Genomic DNA, 23,079 nt, shown 5'->3' on the forward strand with positions numbered 1-23,079 from the left:
CTTTGGCGTGTCTAGAGCAAGCAAGGTGAGATGTGAGGAAATAAGGTTGCTAAGGATGGGTTTCCAGACCCCTTGTCCACTGTAGTCATCTCATTCATTCATTCATTCAAATAGTGATTGAATAGCTACGTGCTAGGTTCTGCATCGATCCTATGAAGTACGTATTATTATTTACATTTCAGAGTGAAGAAACTGGGCCGCAGGTGGAATAACTTGTTCAAGCTCCCAGAGTAGGTGGGGACAGTCATATCTGCGTGGCTCACAGTGCAAAGTTCTGAGTCACCCCAAGAGAGGACCATAGGGTACAAGGGTAGGTTGCATGTCCCGAACTGGCCTGGGCCCTGACCAGTCCCACAGGAAGGCTGGGCTTGGCTGGATGGGGCATCTGTGCTGTTTTGTAAGGGATGAGGGCCTTGACCAAGGCACAAACCATTCTGGAACCAGCTCTGATTCCAGCGCCTGGCAGGAGCACTCGGGGTGGGGCCGTTTTTTAGATATAGGTACCCTGGGCTCCACCCCTAATCCCTTACACCACACCTCTCCATTCCATAAAAGGCCACCATGGGTCTCAAGCCCTGGGAAGGCAGGACGGTGCCTCAGCCCAGGAGCTGGCCTGGCCGGTTGGCCCTGTCCAGGGCATCCACCCCTGCAGCTGCCCAGGTGGGTGTCTTCTCAGCATGGGGCAGGGCAGGAGGAAGGGGGCAGGGGCCAGAGGCTAAACACTGGAGGTGGCAGCCTTGCTGCCTCACCCTTCCTCGGCCCTCCTGGGAAGCCAGGTTCAGGGCAAGGAGGGCAGAGAGCAGGCTGCCTGTACCTGGCAGGTCAACCAGAACCAAGACAGGTAGCTAAAGGCAGGGTGGCTGAAACCAAGCCTCGGTGAGGAGGTGGAGTAGCTGGCTGGGGTCTGTCTTGTCCCAGACTGGGTTGGGGGTGGGGGGCTGAGTGAGAAGGGAAGGGAAGAGGAAGGAGCTGGTGCGGGACTTGTCCCCAGCCTGTGCCCAGGCCTGGTGGTACAGCAGGGGAAGTTGTGGATAGGGCCGCTGAAGCAAGGGCTCTAGTCCCGTCCCTGCCATTCATTTACTGTGTGACGTTGGACAAGTGCTGCGACCTCTCTGATCTGAGTTTTCTCACCTGTACAATAGGGAGGTGGCCTGGGATGATCTTAAAGATTTCTCTGGGCGGACCATCTCAGCTTTCGGTTTGTGGTGGGCCTGGATGTGGGTGCCCCACCCTCTTCCTCACACCACCTTTTCTCACCTTCATCCCCTCCTGCAGCCACTTCAGACTTCCAGTCTTGGGGCCCCAAGCCAAGGACTGGCTACTTTGGATCAATTTTCAGGGCCTCATGGGGGCCCAGGTCTTCATGGTCATCTTCCTTCTTCCCTAGGGCACCCCGGGCAGGCATTTTTATTAGAGAGGATGTGGATGCCCTCGTGCCTGGGGAGGTGCAGGCCAGAACTGTGAAGGGTGTGGTGCTGAGTCCCTGGGGAACCAGCCCTAATTTCTCTAGCTCTGTGCTTCTGGGACACCCTGCAGAGTGATAATGTGTTCGCCTGCCTGACCCCTGGCCTCCTGAAGGGGCCTCTTTGGCATGCATGGTGTCCAGGGATTTCTCTGCCTAAGGGTTTGGAAGTCACTGCCCTAGAAGACCCAGGAAGGGGTGGGGGATGAGAACAAGCTTCATTTGCAAGCAGCACTACAGAGATAGATGGTGTTCCCCTTGCAGCCTGGGAAGCTCCTCAACTCTCAGGGGGGCAGGCACCAGCAGCCTCTGCAATGGGGGATCCCCCCAGCTTAGGCCAGGAGCTGGGGTGTCCTCTGGAGACCTTCTAAAAAGGGGACAGGAGGACTCCCTCGGCAGTCCAGTGGTTAAGACTTCACCTTCCAGTGCAGGGGGTGCAGGTTCGATTCCTAATCAGGGAACGAAGATCCCACAAGCAGCTGTTGTGCCTGATCCTCTGTGACCCCATGGACTGCAGCCCACCAGACTCTTCTGTCCATGGGATTTCCTAGGCAAGAGTACTGGACTGGGTTGCCATGCCGTCCTCCAGGGGATCTTGTCAACCCAGGGGTCGAACCTGTATCTCCTGCATTGGCAGGTGCGTTATTTACCATTGAGCCACCTAGATCCCACATGCCCTGAGCCAAAAAAACAAAACGTAAAACAAGCAACACTGTAACAAAATTCAATAAAGGCTTAAAAAAAATGGTCCACATCAAAAAAATGTTAAAATAAATAAATAAAAAATAAAAAGGGAGAGGAGAAGGAGACACCCTCTGCAAAGCAGGGTTGGTGGTCAAGGGGCTGCAGGCTGGCTGGGCAGCCCAAGGCAAAGCAGGAGTTTCTAGAGCTCCTTCCTTCTCCTGCTAAATCCTCATCCCTCTTGAAAAAGACGTTCTGGGGAATGAAACCAGAGTTTTTTTTAAATTTCCTGAGCTACCACAGCCTTTCTCTTGACAGAGCCAGAGTTGCCAAAACGATTAAGATTAAAATAATCCTGTTATTGTCCTTATGGATCTGCACAAGCATTTCCTTTCTGGTAGGAAGAGAGCTAGTTCCCTGAATTTACTGGTTCTACTGGTTTGGTCCTGGAGCTCCAGTTGAGGCCTCCCCAGGGCAGAATGCTAATCTGGGTTGCCCATCTGGTGCTCTTGATTATTAACAGGAATAATCAACCAGCTTCCCTCATGCCCAGGCTGCAAGCATTCATCTTTAGAAATCAGAGGACACACTAACATCTCAGCTGATGGTTTCACCTTCCTTTAGCTCGTTTCTCAAACCAACTTTGGATGGGGGATAGGATGAGAAACTGAGGCCCTGAGTCAGGGGCAGATTTCCACAAAACTCAAGTTACTTAAGCTTCAAGATTCCCATTTGCTGAAACAATAAAGTATGTGAAAACGATCACTGAAGACACGCTAAGTTTTACCTTTTCTGTCATTACAAACCATCCATCTGTGACTGATTTCAACAAAATGAAACAAGTTCTGGGAAATCATATTTGCAATATTGTGCTCTTTTTCTTGAAGGGGGCTCCTGTGAAAACTGCTGCGGTCCTGCCAGGGTCTCTTGGGCAAGAAGTGGTAAGACGGAGCATCCAAGTCAGTGACTTTTCCCTCCAGCGCCTCTGATCCTTCAGCCTGTCCCTTTCTGCTCCCACCTCACTGTTTTCAAGGGAAAGTGTTGATATCGTCTACCTGCTTTGTTTAATCTGCAAATGCGGGTGGTAGGTTTATGGGAAATAGTTGGCAAGGATCGCCTTACTTTAAAAATAAGCCTGTGATCTCTGTTACAGGGGATTAGACTAACTTATATTGTAAAAGGTGGATATTTCACGGGGATGGATGTCAGCTCACTTAAAGGGAAACTTAAGCCCATCAGAGATTTCAAAGGTGGATGGGTTCTCTGAACAGGCAGGAAGCGCCCAGTCACGAGATATGGGCCGAGAGAAGCTGGAGGCCATTGGTTGCCGAAGAGGCGATTCCAACTTTGGGGAGAGGGTGTTCAGGCAGATGCAGTGTAAGAGGGGACCCTGAGAGCCCGCAGGGGCAAAAGCGTGGAAAGAGCCCAACCAAGCGTGCAGGTGAGTGAACGCAGGAGAGGAGGCCTCAGGACTGAGGATCTGGCTTAGACGCCTGGATGATCTCGGCTATGAGGGCAGCAGGGTATTATGTCAGTTCGGTGTCCCCACGTTTGGGGCGGGTGGTTGTCACCAGGGCTGCTGCTGCTCTTTCGGACCCTACTCCCAGCTCTTCTTCCCTCCGTTGTGATTTCCCATTTCCACTTGCGTTGTCGCTTGGCCCTGACCCTGCTGGGCAGAGAATAAGGTACCTCTCTGTTTCTCCAGCCAGGATCCAGGAAAAAGAACACCTGCTCCTCACCTTGTCACAGGTGCTGCAGAGGCAGAATTTGACACTGGAAGGGATCTGAGAACCCAACCCCTTCACAAGCTGTCAGCTAGTCTGCACACAGAGCAGGGCAGAGCCTCTGTTTTTTCATCTATGACGTGGGAACAATAGTTCCCAGTTCTTGGGATAGGGTGAGGTTTTAATTAGATCTACGGTTCTGAAACTCCAGCCTCCATCACCATCACAGGGAGGGGGCTTTTGTTAAAACCCAGATTTCAGGACCCCCTCTACCCATCCTAGTAGACCTTGAAAGAAGCCTGAAAGGTAGCATTTCAAACCAATTCAAAGGTAATGGGAAAACTCCTGGTTTGAGGGCCAACACTTTGAGAGTCACTGAACTAGACCGAGACGTTCTATATCTTGGCCAGCCCCTCAAAGTCAGGGACCAGCTCTAAATCACTCCCGTTTCTGCTTAGTGACTGCTCAGCACAGGCATGAGGCAGATGCTCTCAACAAGAGCTGTCCGAACTGAATGTTAATGCAAACCAAGCAGGCTCCTCCTCAGAGGCTTTTTCAATGGCCGGCACTGGGTTCTGGTTGCCATGGTGACCGCTGGAGCAGAAGCCAGGAGATAACATAAACACCCGACTTTTCGTAATATTGAGGAGAGCAGGCAAAGGTCTTGTTCCAGCTGCACGTGGACAAAAATGCGGAGGGAGGCAGGGAAGATGGGACTTTCGAAACCTCCCGTTACACAGACACCCTCCCATCTGCTCGGCAGCTGGCCTCAAACCGGGAAGGATTTAAACTTTGGTTGCATAACAGAGAAAGGAACAAAGGGAAGGGGGCTGGGAGGGAGTCTGTCTGTAGGAAACCGGAAAGAGGAGGACATCCTGGTCCCTGGGAACCAATATATAAACTCGGTGACTTAATCCATTAGCCCATTTCGTCCTCACCCAAACCCCAAGAGGGTGCCTTTACAAGGATTCACAGAAGCCGTCCAAGGTCACACAACTGTCTGGGCCTTGGTGTTAATCCAGATTGGAAACTTGATCTGCTGTTGCCAAAGGCCAAGTTTGTTCTTTGATTTCAGGGCTGCCTCTTTGCTGAACTTTGGACGTGGTTTAGAGAACCTAGGAGTGTGGGGGTGGCAGAGAGTCTGTGAGAAATGTTTGGGGAAATTTTAACACCCCAGGGAGCCAGGCTGGTCATCATCCTGGCTTCTCCCTTCAAAACAACTGTCCCTTCCTCCTTTATCTGCTTTTGTGTTTGAATCTACCTGAGCTGTGCTATGCGATGGACATGCTATCCCCCACACTGTTCTGGTCACGTTAACCCCACAAGGCAGTGGTTCTCATATTCCAATGCGGAAAAAAGTGAAACTTATTTAAAATGTCAATTTCTGCCTGGCCTCCAGAGATTCTGATCCGACAGCTGCGGGTGGGGATGCCTTAGGAACTGGGAGTTTTAATAGGCCCATGACGATTCTGATGTAGGGGACTGGTGCCCTTTGAGACATCCAGCCCGGGCCTCCGCTGTCTCCTGTACCTACGCGGTCCATCTGGAGCCCCCACTTTCAGTGACTTCTCATTCTAGCTCCCTGGCTGCCTCTGCGCTCCTCTCCTCCTAGCTATTTCCCGGGAACAATTCATGTTGTTGCCAAACTCTGGCTTCAGACTGCATGTCCACAGTTGCCCCCAGCTGGTCTGCTCACCCTGTAACCAGCAGGCCCCCACACACCCAGCTGGCTTAGTAAACCCCACAGTCGAAGCCTCCGATCTATTTTCTAAAGATCTGGCTCCTGAGTAGCCAGAGAGCCTTTGGTCAGGCTGAGCCAGCTGCCCCTGACCTCAGAAGGAACTACGATGTCTGCCCTTTGTAAAAGAGGTTTGGGCAGAAGATCATCCCATTGACAAGAGAAAGATTAGATTTTGGGCATGAACCAATCAGACGGGGCTGCTTCATTTCCCTGCCTTAGTTTTCCCATCTGTAAAATGGGGGCAAGACCAAGTGCTCATCAGAGACTTTCAGAAAGGTCAGAGTCCCCCCGGGCAAGAGGTCAGGCAGGAGGTTTGGCCAGGGGCTTAGGGGCTTAGCCTGAAGAATTGGGGCTTCAGGCTCCTTCTCCTGCTCCTCTTTGATGACAGGGCTCACCTGTGTCCTTGCTTTCTGCCCTGATGTCACAGAGCCATCCTTTGAGCATCATAACAAACCTCAGAACGCCTGGGAAAAGGGGGCGGGACAGGGTTTTTCCTCCCCATTTTGTTCAGGAGGAAACTGATTTCTTATCTAAAGAGGCCAGGCATCTGGTGAGCAGCCGAAGCAGAATTTGGCTTCTAATCTCGGGGTGGAGGGTCTGTGTGTGTGTGTGTGCACGTGTGTGCTTAATCGTTCAGTTGTGTTCAACTCTGCGACCCCATGGACTGCAGCCTGCCAGGCTCCTCTGTCCATGGGGATTCTCCAGACAAGAATCCTGGAGTGGGTTGCATGCCCTCCTCCAGAGAATCCTCCCAACCCAGGGACTGAACCTGCGTCTCCTGCGTTGCAGGCAGATTCTTTACTGCTGAGCCACCAGGGAAGCCTGTATGTCTGTGCTTTGTGACCACCTCATCCCTGGCCCTGTAGGTAGACAGGGCAGCTCCTTTGAACATGCCTGGCGTGAGTTCCTGCTCAAGAAACTCCTTTCCTTCCTGTAAAGCAGGAACTTGGAGCTAGTCTGAGACTGCGCCCACGAAGGAGAAAGCTGGAGTCGGAGAGAGCAGGGAGGAGTCAGGCCGACTGAACCCTCCAAGGCAGGCACTGCCCTGGGAAAGGACGAGGGGAGCCCGCACCCGTGTGGAAACGGTACCACTCTGAGGCGAGAGTTGCACGGAGCTCCCTCGCCCAGCCCCCATCAGGCTGGGAGAGCTTTCCCTGGGGAAGGGTGGCTCCCGTGGTTGGGGTGAAGCTGGGTGGATTTAGATGCTTGACACACTCACTGGGGCTTCCCTGGTGGCTCAGCAGTAAAGAATCTGCCTGCAATGCAGGAGACACAGGTTTCATCCCTGCGTCGGGAAGATCCCCTGGAGGAGGGCGTGGCAACCCACTCTAGTATTCTCGCCTGGAGAATCCCATGGACAGAGGAGCCTGGCGGGCTACAGTCCATGGGGGTCCCAAAGATTCGGACACGAGTGAAGCGACTGAGCACGTACGCACGCAAGCTCACATGCACGCATGCACGCACGATACACTCAGTGGTGAAAACAAGGCCCGGGTCACTTACTCTGAGCCTCTGTTTACTCATCTGTCCAGTGGGGATCATAGTGGACACTTGAGATTTGTGGTAACAGTGCTTAGGATCTAGGTGGTGCTCAGTAAATAGGAATTAGCTCTTCCTTTCATCACTGCAAGGGCTCAGCAAATCTTTGGGTCTGTAGAGCAAGGAAAGGCTTCAAGGGATCAGACTGATCAGAAGGTACGAATACGAGGTACAGCCCTTGGCTCTGTGGGATGTAAAAGTTTCTGTTGCAAGGACTTCCCTGGTGGTCCAGTGGCTAAGACTCTGTGCTCCCAATGCTGGGGGCCTGGGTTCAATCCCTGATCAGGGAAATAGATCCCCACATGCTGCAACTAAGACCTGGCACAACCAAATAAATATATATTTTTAAATGCTTCTGCTGCAAAGAGAAGCTTTGCTTTAAGGGCCAGTTTCTGCCCCCTTCCCCAGCCCCTAGGTTGACTGTCTATTGTAAGTGCCCGGAGTTTTCACGCTGTTCACATTCAAAAGAACCTTGGGTTGCAGAGTGTGGGACAGCACTGCCCACAGCAGAGAAAGGCCCACTATACTAACGGTCCCTGTCTCTCCCTTAGACTAAGATCACACCTTCCTGATGAGTACTTGATTTGGTGGTACCCGCACCTTCACCTGGACAAATCTTCTCCCGTTCTCTTCAGGGGACACCGCCCTTCCAAAACCAACAGAGCAGCTGTCAGGACAGGTCACAAAATCCTTGTCCTGCCCTGACCTCTGTCCAGTCCCGTCTCCCCCTCGCCCCAGCCTTGGCTCTGGCTCCCATCCCTCACTCTCGTTCATCCAAGTCCAAGCTCCTTAACTCCAGGCTGCCTATCCTGAATCCTCTAAGGCTCATCCTGCAAATGCCTCCATGCTGCTTTCATTTGGCAGAATCTGGGGAAGGGGAGGGGCTTCCCAGGTGGCTCAGTGGTAAAGAATCTGCCTGTAATGCAGACCTGGGTTTGATCCCTGGGTTGGGAAGATCCCCTGGAGGAGGGCATGGCAACCCACTCTTGCCTGGATAATCCCATGGACAGAGGAGCCTCGCAGGCCACAGTCCATGGGATTGCACAGAGTTGGACACAATGGAGTGACTGAACATACACGCTCGCACGCACAGGGTTGGAGAGGCAGAGAGAGGAGTCTTCTGAGACAGACCTGCCCTGGAGGGACTCCAGACTGATGAGGGACAGGTACTCTGAAGATATGATTTAAAGTAGGAAATACTCTGGGCTTTGGAGAGCTGGACGGTAGTGGGGAGCCATCACTTCTGGAGGGATCAGAGCACCTTCCAGAGGTGGGAGCTTTGGTAGGAGATGGACATATTGCATAAACATAGAAGAGAACAACATTCCTAGTGGCTCAGCAGAATCATAAAACAAAACTGGATGAATCCAGTAGAATTTGTGGAAGAAAATTGTAAAGATCAAGCAGGAAAGGTAAGTTAGGGCCAGGTTCTGAACTCTCCTCTAGCATTCCAGACTAAGGCCATCCATCCATTCCACAAACGGCCGTGCCCCTTTATGAGAACTGAAACACAGACAGGAACTCAGTCTCATCCTTTACAGTAATCAACCTGGGATGGGGGTTGGGGGTGCCCAGGAACCTTGGCAGGAGTCTCAGGAAAAATCTGGATCTACCAGATCCATGCAGAAACTGAGAGTCTGTTTCTTTTAAATCATGTTGGCGGAGGGGAAATGTACTTTCAGAAAGAGGACACACAGGAAGAGCCCTGTAATCATAAGGGTGGTTTGCTTCAGCTGTGCAGCCCGGCTGAGCGCGACGACACTGCTAAGGCTGCTTGATGACTTGACTTTTAGGCTCAAGGGACAAACAAAGCAAAGAACATGTTATGTAGAAGGCAAATGCTATCAAGCTCAGGAATGAAAATATCGAGGTTCAGACAGCTGAAGTGGGGAGGCAGAGGCAAGGGGTTCAGAGGAAAGGGGAGGACCCGATGCTGATTGCTTGGCTGTATGGTGTGAAAAGATATCGCTTGCAGTGAAAGACTAAAGAAATAAAGGTCCCAGGCTATTACTTCAGTTATAAAAATGATTAATAGAGGATGTAAAACAGGTACAGAAATAATTATGTTGACATGTGAGCAGAGGAGGCTGTCTGTGGTTTTAATAACCTGACTCATCATTAGCAGGACTCTAGAGGTAAGACCTAAAATTTCAGACAACAGCCAGCCACAAAAACATTTATTTACCAGCATGCAAATAAGGACCAGAAGCAAGTCCGAAATGAGGTAAGGAGTTGATTCTTCCTGGGCAGGGAAGATGAGGTGAAACAGGAGAGTTGGCAGGCAACTGATGTTTGCAACCCCACACTTACTTACTTCTTTCTTTTTTTTTGGTGGGGGTGCATGCGGTTGGGCTTACAGGGTCTTAATTCTTTGCCCAGGGATTGAACCCGTGCCCCCTGTGGTGGAAGTGAGGAGTCTTAACCACTGGATCACCAGGGAAGTCCCTCTTCACACGTTTAATTTTGATTTAAGAAAAAGGAAGTGTACAGTCACTATTCTTTACATATGGGGAGCCAGTAAAAGAGTTGGTTCCTTGGCCAGTGACGAGGCTGTCTGGGTAATCTTTTAAAGTATTCATGTATGACTTAGAATAAATAAAACACTGATAATGCACAAAGTGTGAAAGATACAAAGGGTGTACAATGATGCCTTTGCTCCTGGTCCTAGTTCTGCAGAGACAACCAATGCTATCTCTCTCTTTCCAGAGAGTTCATACATATACATCCAAATACAGATACACAGTATGTACATTTTTCCCCCTCCACTTTCTCTCACAGAATAGTTTTTAAAACACAGATGAAAACATTCTCTACCCACTGGCCATCACCTTGAATTTTCCTTTTGGCAATTGATCTGAGATTGTTCCCTATCAGCAATGAGCTTCCCTGTTTGTCTTCTTTACAGTTGGATGGTATTTATGTTTGGATGTGGCAATAATAAATGACAGTGTCTATTTCCACTCAGTTCCACCAACCCCGTGAGTCATCAAACTTTCAGATTTTGTTGTCATTGTAGGTGAAAACCGGGATCTTGGTCAATTTTTAATTTTCATTTCTTCTATGTGTGGGGTTGAAAAACTCTTCATATGGTTAAGAGCCATGTTTGTTTGTTTTTTTTTCTGTGAACTGATGGTTCCTATCTTTTGTCCATTTATATGAATCAATCCTTTTCTTATTAATTAGTAGGGACTGTTTATTAGGGAAAGTAGTCCTTTGATTATTGATTATCAACAATTGCAAATATTTCTTCCTCGTTTGCCTTTTGCCTTTGGACTTTGCCTGTAGGTCTTTGTCACATATCATGTTTTGATTTTTATGTAGGTAGTTTTTTCAGTCATTTACGGCTTCAGGGGTTTGTGTTCTACTAATAATGCAGAAAGGTTTCTTGGAGATTAACACAAATTCTCCCAGGGTTTCTTGCAGGACTTTTCATCTCTTTTCTTTCACTGGGATTAGTGGCCCAGAGAATCTTTTTTTTTTTTTTTTAATTCATTCATTTATTTATGTCTGGCTGTGCTGGGTCTGCATTGCTGCATGCAGTCTTTCTAATTGTGGGGAATGGGGGCTGCTCTTTAGCTACGGTGCTTGGGCTTCTCGTTGTGGTGGCTTCTTTTGTTTTTGGCCCATGGCATCGGTTGCCCCTCGGCGTGGGGAATCTTTCCTGACCAAAGGGATCAAAACCATGTTCCCCACGTTGGTGGGCGGATTCTTAACCAGTGGAGCACTGCAGAAGTCCCTCTTTTTTCTTTTTTAGGAATTGTTCAAATCTTTTATCTACTGGAAGTTTTTATTAGTGTAAGGTGTGAAGTGTGTATCCAACTTACATTTTTCCCCAGCTGGCTAGTGAGAGTGTGTTTTGAGAAGAAAAAGGTAAGGGACAGGAAGGTAGGGCAGTGAGCAGAGTAGTAGAAGAGGAAGTTTCCCTGGCAGCAAGTGGAGAAGAAACTGGAGGTGGCATGAGAGACAGGAACTGTTGAGATCATCCAGGGGAAAGGTGAACCCAGGTGTGCCTAAACTAGGGCAGGGACAGCAGGAAAGATGAGAAGATGAGGAGGGTGGTCCTGGAGAAGGGATCTATAGGACTCAGTTACAAGCTCAACCAGAAAAAGCAAAAGAAGATACCTATCTCTGGCCCCAAGCAGGCCATTAGCAGTGAGAAAGAGAACTGAGCGTGCAGTGTTTTGGCTTCATATAAGCAGAGTGCAGTCCATTCTGAAGGAGATCAGCCCTGGGATTTCTTTGGAAGGAATGATGCCAAAGCTGAAACTCCAGTACTTTGGCCACCTCATGCGAAGAGTTGACTCACTGGAAGACTCTGATGCTGGGAGGGATGGGGGCAGGAGGAGAAGGGGACGACAGAGGATGAGATGGCTGGATGGCATCACCGACTCGATGGACGTGAGTTTGAGTGAACTGCAGGAGTTGGTGATGGACAGGGAGGCCTGGCGTGCTGTGATTCATGGGGTTGCAAAGAGTCGGACATGACTGAGCGACTGAACTGAACTGAACTGAAGCAGAGTGCAAGGATTCATGGAAGCCTCTTTAGGAAATGCAGGGGAGGTGTTCAACAAAGCGGTGGAAAGGTGAGACAGAGTATCAGAGGTCTGGGAGATGAATTTCCCTCTTGCTGTCTTGAGGGTCCAGAAGATCCCCTGGAGAAGGAAATGGCAAACCCACTCCAGTATTCTTGCCTGGGAAATCCCATGGACAGAGGAGCCTGGCGGGCTATAGTCCATGGGGTCGCCAAGAGCCGGACACGACTTAGCGACTGAAACAAGGACTCTTGAGGGCCTAATATAAGACTTACACATTCAGTCCCTTAGTTAGACACGGATGTGCCCCACCCTGAAGGCTCTGGCATTTAAGCAACCTGTAGGCGGAACTGGTTTAATGAGGTGAATCAGACCTATTCCGGACAAACTGGAAGGTAGGAAGCCTAAAACTGGGGCTACGATCCTCTCTTTGTACAGGCCTTTACAGTTTTCAAAGTATTCATACTTGGTTGTCGTTGGTGGGTCCCATTTTTAAAGATGGAGAACTGGTTCTGAACAAGTGAGTTGCCCCTCCCCTCCCTCCACTGTTCCCAGAGGAATTCGTAGCAGAGCCTGAAATTAATATTAATAGGGACTTCCCTGGCGGTCCAATGGTTAAGACTCCCCGCTTCCAACGCAGGGGCCACACGGTAACAATAATAGTGATAATAATGACTTACATTTCTAGAGCACTATCGCACCAAGCTTAACTATTTACGAACATGAGTTACCTCACTTAATCCTCATAACCCTGTAACATAGTAACAAAGCAGGAGGCAAACGTGGGCTTCTTACCCCTCAACCAAGGAAGCCAGACTTTTCAAACCAGAGGCGCCCTCTGCCCCCTCCCGCCTCTCTGGTCCAGTCGTCGCCCCTGGCTTGCTCACCTCCTGCCCTCCCACCCAAAAAGCAGGTCAGCATTCCAACCCTAGGCTGGACTGACCCCGACACTCGCCTCGCCATTTTCGAAGGCGAGGGAACTGAGGACCATGGATGACAAAAAGCCACGAACACAGGCGATCGGCGGTCAGCAGGAGGCCAGGTGGCGAAGCTCACTGGCCACCGACCCTGAGAAAGCGTCGTCGGCCGCGGGCGCCGCCTGCCCGGGCACCGCAGCCCAGCCCGGAACAGAGCCGGGCTCCCAAGGCCTCTAGGCGGAGCTGGGACGCTGAGGGGGCGTGGCCGCTAGGGCCGTACCAAGAGCGCGGATTCGCAGGGGGGAGGCCTGGCCCCCCAGACGCGAGCGCATGGCCGGGTTGGGGCGGAGCGGCGCCGTCGCTGGCCACGCCTCCACCCCCGCGACCGGCGCGGGCGGTGGTAGCGCCTCAGTGGTGTGGGCCTGCGTCCTGCTCAGATGTCTCGAGTGCAGCCGGCCGCCTGGTGAGTGCGTTTGTTCGCTGGGGTGGGATTGGTGGGGTCCGGGCGCCAGGGCTCCGGGTGCCGAGGCTCCGGGGCCCGACGCCTTCTGGCTGCCTCGGCCACCGGGGCTCCCGGCGCGGGGGCGGGCTCTCAGGCCGGGTCGGCTGCCTGTTTCGCCCGCCGCTCCCGCGGAAAGCGCGGCCCCCATCTCGGCCCTTCTTGGGGGTGGCCCTTCCCCTCCGCCTGGAGCTGACCTCTTGCGGATGCTTGAGGGTCGTCGTTTCCACGGCCGAGGGCGCATTACGGGCCCCTTCGACGGAGAATTGGGTCTCGGCGTGAGAAAACTCGGGCTCCAGACCCCCACGCCTTCACCCTCGGGCTAAACCACTTTTCCTCTCCGAGCCTCAGTTTCTCAGTCTGTGCAGTGGGCCTCAGGAGGCGGCCAGTTCTTGGGTTCAGTCACGTACGGCGCGCTCGAGTGTGGGTGGGACCCCAGCCTGGCCGCGCAGCTTCAGGTGGACTCTGGGGAGCCCGCAAGACCGGCCTCTCCTGGGAAACGGTTTCGGTGCCGGCGGCATCACCGGGAGACAGGGGATTGCCGGGCTCTGCTAGGCAGCCGTGACCTTCTTTGCTCTTGGGAGCAATTGGGTAAAAGGGCGAGGTCTCCTGGGCGGCGGGGGCACTTGACCTCGACTATTTTGCTTTTTCATTTCTCCACGAGAGTCACCATTGTGTGAGCCGGTGACCACAGAGAAATTCGGGGCCGCTTCAAAGAACGTGGCTACCTCCTCTCTTAAGACCAACAAACTACAGCCTTCTCTCTGAGCTTGGCGGGAGTGAAGAAGAGTGCTAAGACCAAGGGAGATGGGGCTGGAATGGCTAGTCCTGGGTCTAACACCTTGGCATCTTGGCAGGACCACAGGTTTTTACAGTCTCTGTTAGGCAGGTTGAAATTCGAAAGAGAGGGTCTTGAAGAGTGACTTTGAGAACTGTGACATTCCATCTAAGTGAGCGTTTAACTAACCTCTGTGATCCAGTATCCTCACTGTGTTACTGTTACAGGCCCGCCTGTTTGGGGAGAAGACATTGATTCATTAACCACTCACAAATTCTATCTACACAAATCCCTTTTGAGTGGTTATGGGGTTGTCTTGATCAGGAAAAAGTCCAAAAGTCTAAGTTAATAAAGCAGTGAACCCAGAAGAAATGACTTTCTTTTCTTTGTGTCCCTCTAAGGAATTTTCATTTTCTCTTTGAAGAGTGGTCAGTTCTTGAGCTTCTCATGATTTTAATAATACCTAGTTTAATCATGTCTAAAAAAAATAGGTCTGCATTTCAGAGAGTGGAATATTGGCTTCCAGCTGGGTTGTAGTGTTGACAGCTTCGCAGTGATGGTAACTCTCCCCAAATCCTTCCTGTCTAGCACTTGAAAATGTTACAGGTAGGTCTGAGGTGAAAGGACCCCAGGGATGTACTTCAGCACCTGGAAACAGCAGCTTTGACCAAAGCCAGCATGAGTGAGGCAGGTGAAACTCCTGAGTGATATGGATTTGTAAACAATTCATGAGATGTTTCAGATATTTGTTTTTGGACAAGCCAGAAATTTTAGGACCTGCTGGTCACTCTGAATTGATCCCTTAACTCTTTGAAAATCAGAATCTGAGTTAAATAAAGTTCATGTGTACTTAGGAAAGAGACCATTTGAAATCAGAACTGCTTGGCAAATTCAGCACATTTACTCGCAAACTTTTCAAGTTCATTAAAAATGTAGCTCTTAAGCAATCCCCCTTTTTTTTTTTTTTCAGTTTCTCTCCCTTTGGAGGCTTCTTTAATTGCAGAGCTTTTCATGGTTCCAGGGAGCCCAACTGCCATTGCAACGTCTCTGCTTCCTCACACTTTGGAAGGGCGAGCCCTGGATGGGGTCGTGGGGGCCAGGAGTATCAGGGAACCTTAGTACCAACTCAGGCACGAGCACTGTGTGCTGTCTACCAAACCACCCCAAGCCCAGGGGCCTCAGTTTAGTGCTATGGGATTTAATTTAGGTGTCAGATTGATTTAACAATTAACATCAGAATAAAAGTGAAATAGAAAAATGATGGTTTTTATAAAAATATATTTTATTCTGTTAACGGAAATGCTAAGTGCTCATTATTTTAAAAAATACTATTATAGAAATACTCAATATGATAGTGATATAACAGTGAACATCCTTCATAGCCTTACACTGAGACAAAAAAGTTACTGCTAGTCATGTAATATATATTCTCCAGATATTTTTGCTTATATATAAAAACACTTATTACCTAGATTTTGTTCTTTTACTTAAAACAGCAGGAAGTTTTTACTATTGAAGACAGAATTAAGATGAAATTAGTCATGCTGTTGTGAGTCTTTTTATTACTTAACATGATGTCTTTCTATAACACGATGTAAATAGCTACCTCATTTCTGTTTTAAAACCTCATTCCTTTTAAAAACGACAGTAGCCCAGTAACCAATGTGATTGAAAAAAATTTTTTGTTTGTAGCCTTTTACTGTTATGAATTCTGCTACAGGGATTAGCCTTGTTCTTTATCTCTTGGCAATTGGACAAATATTTTTATATAATGAATTCTTAGAAGTGGAAGAGCTAGAATATTTATGAGCTTTTAAAAGTATTCATTTAACAGGTAGTGACTACCTCCAATATACAGGTGCTATTTGAGGTGTCTTGCCTATAGCAGTGGAGAAAATAGGTCCTCTGTGGATCTGACACATGGCTTGTCAAATGATGATGTAATTTCAGACTTAACTTTTAATTATATGTCAGTTTCATTTGAAAATTAAAATCAGAAAAAAGTGGAGAAATGAATTTTTTCTAAAAGTGTATTTTTTCTGTTTACAAAAATATTCAGTGCTCGTTATGAAAAGACTATTATTATAGGAAATTCCCTGCTAGCCCAGTGGTTAGGACTCTTCAGTTTCACTCCAGAGGACATGGGTTAACGATCCTTGGTCAGAGAACTAAGATTCTGCAAGCTGAGTGGCACAGCCAGAAAAGAAAAAAGGACAATTACAGAAATGTGCAATATAGACAGAGAACATTCTTCATAGTCTTACAGTGAGACATTTTCCATATGGAAAAAATAGTACAAAAGAGTATGTGTGTTTGTTAAAAAAAAAAAAGTTATGACTTTAAATGTCAGTAGATATTGCCAAACTTCCTCCAAAAATCTTAATCTTACGTTCCCACCAACAGAGATGCGTCATTTTAAAATTCCTAATTCTAAGGCCAGTCGCTAGCCACTAATAGCAGCGATGCTTTTATTTCAGGAAAAGTAGGCGCGACATGCTTTGTGCTAGGTTTGTATTAGGTATACATGTTTTTTCTTTCTTTCAAGTTCTTCTGATGATCCCAAAGCCTGGTGTTTCCATGCCCACTTCACCCCTGGGAAGGCTGTCTCAGAGAGGAAATCACTTGCTCAAGTCCATGAGGGTAAAACTAAGGCCTCACACAGGGCCGTTAGCCTTCAGAGCCCTCCCTCCTCTCTTTGTGCACTGTTATCTCATTTTCTGACTGTAGAGGACATGTTTTTGTGGGGGGAGTGGGAGGAAATCTCCTAATACATGGTATTACTGAGTAATGTGATTGTTCTTCCTCGATTCTGTTACTGCAGCGTGCAAGTGTGTGCATCTCGTATGTCTCACCATGCATCTCATTACAGTGTAAGAAACATGAGAGTATCTCATACAGAGGTAGATGAAGCCAGTTCTTTTATTATCATCACCATCATCATCATGATCATTATACAAACTATAGGACAAAACTTGTGTTCTTGGACAGTTATCTGGCAGGTGATAGAAATGCAGGCTCAGGAGCAGGTGGAGAAAAGCTCCTGGGTTGGAGGCAGTATTCCAGCTTCTATTTAACAGGCACCAGCTTATACAGTGGAGAAGGCAATGGCACTCCACTCCAGTACTCTTGCCTGGAAAATCCCATGGGCGGAGGAGCCTGGAAGACTGCAGTCCATGGGGTCGCTGAGGGTTGGACACAACTGAGCGACTTCACTTTCACTTTTCACTTTCCTGCATTGGAGAAGGAAATGGCAACCCACTCCAGTGTTCTTGCCTGGAGAATCCCAGGGACGGTGGAGCCTGGTGTGCTGCCGTCTATGGGGTCACACAGAGTTGGACGCGACTGAAGTGACTTAGCAGTAGCAGCAGCTTATGCAGGCCCACACCTGGCCTTACTTATTTCATCCATGAAGCGGAGGAAAGAGTCCCTGTCCCACCACCTCCTGGAACAGCCCAAGGGGTGTTTATTTTTGGCAGTGAATTCTCTATGTTCTTGGATACGTTTCCATCCCTGAGGAGGGACCCTTGAAAGACACATATTTGGCCTCTAGGATCTAAACTACTGTGCATAGGGTCTAATTCAGCCCTGGTGAAGGGTCTGGTTCAGCCCTGGCAAACGCTGATGGGGAGGGGACCAAACAGAAGTAAACAACGATGCCAGGATATGTCGAGCTCCTTCTGGATTTAAGGTGTGTGACACATTTCCTCTTGGTGTTGAGCCCACTATGCCCTGGGGGAATGCTCAGGAAGAGCTCTCTTTCAGAGAATTTCTTTTTTTTTTTGCCTGTCCTGGGTCTCTATTGCAGCACACGGAGTTTCTCTAGTTGCCCATCGGCGTTTGGATCTTAATTCCCCAACCGGGGATCGAACCCGTGTTTGAAGGCAGACTCTCAACCACTGGACCACCAGGGAAGTCCCGGGACAAGCTCTCTTTATGTGGGGTATCCTGCAAGGCTCAGCAGAAGAGAGGGTGTCTGAGTTGGATCTTGGAGGTTAGATAGGAATTCCTTGAGCCCACCAGGGCACACCAGCTCTGGGGCATGTAAGGGTGTAGGTTGCCTGAGACTTGGAAGTGATTGGGGCTTATCTGAAGGGGTCTTGTGAACCATGCTACGTGATAGGAAGGCTTTTAAATAGGTCAGGGATGTGGCTAGCACAGAACAGTGTATTCTTGTCTTGGGTTTCTGGACATTCTTACTTCCCTCCGGGTGAATCCATCATTTAGGAAGCTGACTCTGCCTTAAGTCTGTATCATACCATTTTAGAGCTCTACATCCTCAAAAGTGTTTTTTTCCTCCCCCTCCCCAAGTGAGGTGTTTACAACAGCTGTGCACCTGCGGGTGTGTGCGTGTGTAATGGTGGGAGAGGAGTGCCATTGTGCAAACCATGGCTCTTTGAAGGCTGGTGGCTGCTGTTGGTTGGGTCCTTTGGAGCCAAATTCATCCACCTCTGTTATGCCTGATGCTGGTTGGCATGGCAACATGCTCAGGAATGTTGTGAACAGAGCAGCGGGGGGACCTGGTCATTTATCTGGGTGGCTTGTGGAGAAAGCCACTGACATGGGGGGGCTTATTTATTTCACTTATAAAGAGGGGTTCCTGTGGGGGTGAACATCTAAGAATTATTCTTTCATTGGACTGCTAGAGGGATTCTGATCTGTACAGAGCTGAGAGAATTGTACACGTGCTTCCCAAAAATTAATCTGTTTCAAGGCTAAGCTAGAACAAAATGATGGCGAAACTGTGGTGCCCTCAGCCAAAGACTGTTCCTCAGACAACTGGATTCTTTGGGAGGTGACCTGTGGTAGGAGAATAGAATGGAAATAAGCAGACTTTTGTCCCCTGGTTATAATCAGAGAGGAAGACAGACTCTGTAAGGGTACTGTGCTGTGGGGTTATGTAATTCGCTTCTAAGTGAAAGTCACAAATGATGTTTAGTCATTTTTAAAAAAATCTCCCCAAGTTCTTATCTCCAGTGCCTCCTCCTGTGGCCCTGTCCACCCCATTCCTTCTGCCTGAGCTTAGCTGTTCATATCACCTTGGAGCACCTTGGTCAGGTAAGAGCGCCTTAAGAGCACCTTGACCTCAAGAAACTTTGATCCTCGCAAGCATACACCGTGTCCTCGAGCCGGGTAGGCTGGGTCTGTGCAAAGGTTTGAGGGCTGGGCAGGAACACATGAACTTGTGCTCACCTCTGAACCCCATGCCCTGACTCTATCTGTAGGTTGCTTGAGGTTGGCTTTCAACACTGTAAACAGGGGTGGCGGTTCTTAAAAACACAGGACAGTGGATCAGCCAATTGTGCCCGGCTTCTTTCAAGGGTGGGGTTTAGGGAGGTATGCATTCCAGTCACAGGAAAGTGTCCCACTAGGAATTTGTGGTCTTGTGAAGAAGGGCATTTGTTGGTTTCAGCTAGGGTTGCAGAACCTTTGTGATTATGAAACCACACGGCGTTACCTGGACACATTGGACACAGTCACTTATGTAATGTGATTTGCAAACTCTAAAAGGTCATTGAGCATGACAGCAGAGATGGGCAAGCCTGTCCCTCCTGAAACCCTCACCAGTGAGGTCTCTGCCCCTGCGAGCGACCTCACCATCCCCTGGTCCCTGAAGCTCTAAGGACAGAGGACGTTTCCACTTTCCCCTCATATTCACTATGGGTTGCCACCAGCACCCAGTCCCGACAGTTTTTAGTCTTTGAATCCCCTTCCACTGCTGTGGTCTTTCTGTGGCCCCTGTCATTTCCTGCCTCGCCAGCCCTCGTGTAGGCCTCCCGGCATCCATAGTTCTCCCTCCCGCTCCTCCCCCATCACTTCTCATGATCTGTCCATGGTACTATTGCTCGTTATCACTCTTCCTTTGCTCAAGAATACAGTCTCACTGTCTTAATGTTTTCTGTTTATTTTTCCTCCTTCTTCCTCTGCTTCCAACAAGAATATGGAAGTGTTCAGTCGCTTTAGTTGAGTCTGACTCTCTGCGACCCCATGGACTGTAGCCCACCAGGCTCCTCCATCCATGGGATTCTCCAGGCAAGAATACTGGAGTGGGTTGCCATTCCCTTCTCCAGGGTGTCTTCCTGACCCAGGGATCGAACCCACATCTCCTGCATTACAGGTAGATTCTTTACCTACCTAGGAAGCCCGAATTCTTTAACATCTTGAACCACCTGGGAAGCCCAAATATGGAAGTAACTTATAATAAAAGGAGTCTCATTCTCCTCTCCCTAATGGCTGTGTGGTTGGAATAGAATGTGATTTGTCGGGGACAGAGAAATCCCACCATTTCCGCATATGTCAGCCAGGACGTGGGACAGTGCCAGGCGTGCGGTAGGCCCTCAGAAACACTAATGGGATGAGTGGAGGGTGAGTGCCTGTGGTTTCTCTCTGCCAGGTGTCTTGCCAAATTTTCTGCTGCATGTTGACTGAGATGCCACTATTGGGTCTGATCTGAATTTTTTAAAGATTATTCTAAGACACAATATGAATTTTTGGTACAATTTTAATCTTCCATCTAGTTGTGACATTTTACCTGTTTCGAGTTCCTCCTGCCTTTGGTAGTTGATTCAGAAATTGCTTTTTAATTGAAGAAGGGAAAGCTTCTTTGCTGCCCCTGGTAATACTAATAGCATTTTAAGCTTTGCCTTGTCCTGAAAAGGTGGTGAAGGGCATGCAAACGGATAATCAAGTGCCTCTGATGCCAGTTTGTCTAGGTTTAAATCCTGGTGCTAACGCTTATCAGTTCCCTGACTTTAGACAAGGTACTCTGATCACTGTGCTAGTTACAGCTCCTATACCTCAGAGCATTGGTGTGAGGAGGAAAATAAATAGTGGAAAGTCCCAGTGTATGTGCTTCATAACCTGGTAACTGTTGTTACGGTTAGTATTTATTTAGGAAAATGAAGTAGATGAGGTAAATAGAAAATGATGAGACCTAGGGATAAGGCTAGTGTGTGGCTGCTGGAGTCTGTTTGGCCTTGTCCTGAATTTCCTGATGTCTGGAACAAAGAGGGGAAGACGCCTCAGGAGGTGGGAGTACCTGCTGATGGGAACAGCTTTCCTTTGTAGGGGGAGAGGGGTGATGAAGATGTCCTGGAGGTCGCTAGTGGTGCCGCTTGCACAGCAGGTGAACATACTGGAAACCGCAGAATCGTACACTTCAAAAGGGTTAATTTGGGCGTGTGTGGATTATATCTTGATTTTTATGTCAGGACTTCCCAGGTGGCCCAGTGGATAAGAATCGGCCTGCCAGTGGAGGGAGCATGGGTTCAGTCCCTGGTCCAGGAAGATTCCACATGCCTCGGAGCATCTAAGCCCATGTGCTCCAACTGCTGAGCCCCCTTGCTTCAGCTGCTGAAGCCCGCACACTGAGAGCCCGTGCTCCTCAACACGGGAAGCCACCGTGATGAGAAGCCTGTGCACCACAACTCGAGAGCAGACCCCACTCACCGAGACTGGAGAAAGCCCGCCCGTAGCGACGAAGACCCAGCCCAGCCACAAATAAATAAATAACATTTTAGAAAGAAAATGTTAATACTACTTGCTTTAAAAAATCAGACCAATAAGCTGGATTTGTCTTCCTCCTACTAAGTGAACACAGTCAGGCAGTCCACAGCTCAGCAGCTCGTGGTTTAGTGCAGGTGGTATAATAATCATGGACGCTTTTACAGACACCATGAGACAATCCTCTGTCCCCACAGGGTCTGATTCTTCCCGACTCGTTCATGCTGCTCTGTTGTGAACTTCGGATAACCCATCTGCCCAAACCCTGCCACCTGAAAGCGTGATGTGACTCGGCAGGCAAAGGTCATGGAAATGACCTTCAGTTGTGTTCGTACAACTTGACTGACAACAGGCCTTTAATGGGCAGCAGTGGCCTAATGTCAAGGCAAAATACAGGCAGAGCTGGGATCAAAACAATGCCATCTGAGGCCCGAGCCTGACCTCATGATAAAAGCTGGCCCAGGAAAGCGCACGGCAACGTCTCTGAATGCTGGCCTCTGTCAGCGCCTCCATCATTGGGTGCGGAGCCGCTGCCCGGAGTGGCCTTGTGTGGCTGCCTGGTCCTCACTGCCGCGGCAGAGAGTCAGTCTTTGAACCAAAAGGCACCATCTACTGCTGGCTGAACCTGGGGTGACCAGCCAGCCTGGGAACCACCTGGGAGGATGGTGAACCAGGATTGGGCTGCCCCCTTGCTCATCTGTGGGTAGCCAGTGATGGCTAAAGCAGTGACAGGATTTCACACAACCATTAAATCTCCCTCTTTGAGTTACTGGCTGTGGGCCCTTAAGTAATTTGCTGATTCCTTAGGTCTTCAGGTTTGTATCTGTGAAATGGGTGAAATATTTACCTAAAGAGGCTAATCATAAGCGCCAAAGAGCTTGTGTGAAGTGCCTAGCGTGGTGCTTGGCCCACGGTGCCCTTTGGGTGGGTGCTGTCTCTAGGCCTACCCTCTGCCTGCTGAGCAGGCAGGCAGCGCACAAGGTGCTGATGAGGACCCTGCAGCCTTTCTGTCCCCTGTGGTGCTCAGGGCTGGCTTTTTGAGGATCGAGGTATTAACACTTGCTGCTCAGCGATTATGAGGAATCCTGGTTGTCAGATTCTCGAGACTGGCTGGAGAAGTCCAAAGATGATGAGTAAGACATAATGTGAGCTTCAGGAGCTTGTAACCCGGTGAGAGAAGCAGATGTGGAGGTAACTGTAACCTGAGGCAGAGGCTGCCAGGTGCCAGAGCTGAGAGTGGCCGTGAAACCAGGAGCCAAAGTTTTATGGAGGAAGTGGCACTTGTGAAGGGACAGCTTTGATGGCTACAGAAAGAAAAGGAAGACCATCCTCCGGTGGGAAGGCAGTGAAGCAGAAACAGGCAGCAGTGTAGCAGGTGTGTTTTCGGGGGCTGATAGGAAGGCCTCACGGTAAGGATGCTACTGGATTTTTTTTTTTAAACTTTTTCTCTTGAACCAATTTTCGACTTACAGAAAATTGCAAAAATAATTGTGAGTGTTCTTATATTCCTCACCCAGCTTCCCCTGATGTTAGTATCTTACAAAATTATAATAAAATTAGCAAGAACAGGCAGTTAAGTTCAGCACAGTATCATGAACTGTAAACCAGGGGTCGACAGACTTTTCCTATAAAGGATTAGATAGTGAACCCTTGAGGCTTCATGGGCCAGAAGGTCTCTGTCCCAGCTACCAAGTCTGTTGCTTTAG

The 23,079-nt window shown here is 49.2% G+C and overlaps 1 protein-coding gene across 4 annotated transcripts in view; it reads left to right on the plus strand.

Moving 5' to 3' along the window:
* The first annotated feature begins 528 nt into the window (after window positions 1–528).
* POR (cytochrome p450 oxidoreductase) overlaps window positions 529–23,079 on the plus strand; it is a 68,306-nt gene continuing 45,755 nt past the window's right edge. The window contains exons 1-3 of one of the 4 annotated variants that reach the window (XM_069569389.1): window positions 544–660; window positions 3,031–3,084; window positions 6,548–6,706. The gene's annotated coding sequence lies outside the window, so the exon portion shown is untranslated. Of the gene's footprint in view, window positions 661–3,030; window positions 3,085–6,547; window positions 6,707–12,891; window positions 13,060–23,079 lie in introns of those variants that run through there. The other 3 variants (XM_069569390.1, XM_069569393.1, XM_069569392.1) reach the window with 3 other exon arrangements.

This window comes from Ovis canadensis, chromosome 24, assembly GCF_042477335.2.
Source record: "Ovis canadensis isolate MfBH-ARS-UI-01 breed Bighorn chromosome 24, ARS-UI_OviCan_v2, whole genome shotgun sequence".
Lineage (NCBI taxonomy): Eukaryota > Metazoa > Chordata > Mammalia > Artiodactyla > Bovidae > Ovis > Ovis canadensis.